We start from the raw sequence: 1472 nt of genomic DNA, 5'->3' as shown, positions 1-1472 counted from the left end.
TAATTAATTAATTATCACTCTGATTAACTTATAATTTAACCAAATTTTGGCTCATGGACATTTAAGATGAGACTTTTACATGAAAATTAATTAGCGAGTTAATATTTTATTAATGGTATTGGAAAACAAAATGTTCTAAATGACGCTCTAATAAAAATCAACAAGATAAATATTGAATAAAATAAAAGATTAATAAAGGGTAATCAATATTTCTAAACAACATAATAATAAAAATAACCGTGTTACACTACCACAAAGTTTGACACATTGGTTGACACAATACACTCACATGGGAGGTCAGCGTTATTTAATTCGCGCAGGATCCACACCTCGACTATGAGTGTGGTGTCATCCTTTATATCAAACATTATGTTCGTTTAGCATTTTCCTAATAAAAATCAATTAAAAGGCTAATATCAACATTAATTTGCTTAGAAATCTAATGATGCAGCAATGTCAATTATGTTCTTGGATAATATCCAGTGCAAAAATGAGCTGACACAGTTAAACTTTTTCAACCTAAGAAATAATTTTCAACAAGTTGCAGCATTAATTATTTTTTATTTACATGGACTTTGGGTACTTTAAGGTATGACAGTTTATTAATATTTTTGTAGTGATTTGATGTGAATTGACCGTTTCAACATGGAAATTTATTATTTAAAAATAAATATGGACACTTGCTACTTTTTTTTTTTTTTTTTTAGTAGCATAAATAAGTAAATTGTACTTACATTAATCATATTTTAATTCTATTATTAATCAATTAAGTAATTATAATTGTAATTCTTAATTGTCTACCAATTTGATGTAGTAAAATGGAAAAAACAATGATAAGAAGCCCACTCGATGATTTGTCGGATCAAATAGACAAATTTTAGCCCTTATTTAACAACCATTAAAGCAAAACTCTTTTGTCTTAAACACATTTTTTTAACGGCACATTTTCACAATAAAATATGAACAACTTACAAAAATACTCTTAAAATTAAGGGTATTTTGAAAAATCATATGAAATGTAATTTGAAAGTAAAAAACACTGTATAAAAAAGTGACAATGTTAAAGTTAAGTAAAACCTTTTTAAGTGACATATAACTTTTTTTCAAAAAGGTAAAGTTTATCGCTTAAAAAATGACATAAATTTCAAGAAAGTAATAGAAAAAAGTGACAAACACCAAAAAAAATTGACATAAATTCAGAAAAAAGTAACAATAAACAAAAAGTATGATCAGGTGGCATTGGTGGAATAATTGTGACATTCTTGTATTAAATACACAGATTGGCCAACACAAGGCAAGTTGTAATATCCCGATTCATTTAGTAAGTGTAAATCAAAGTCTAAAAGTTGTCAAATTTATTAAGCAAAAAATAAAAAATAAAAATAAATAAGTAAAAATGAAATAAAGAATTAAAAAAGAAGAAAGAAAAGAAAAAAAGAGGGTCAAAGGCGGTGGAGATAACAATAAAACAT

This window comes from Olea europaea, chromosome 7, assembly GCF_002742605.1.
Source record: "Olea europaea var. sylvestris chromosome 7, O_europaea_v1, whole genome shotgun sequence".
NCBI lineage: Eukaryota > Viridiplantae > Streptophyta > Magnoliopsida > Lamiales > Oleaceae > Olea > Olea europaea.
Note: the sequence above shows the minus strand (reverse complement) of the source record.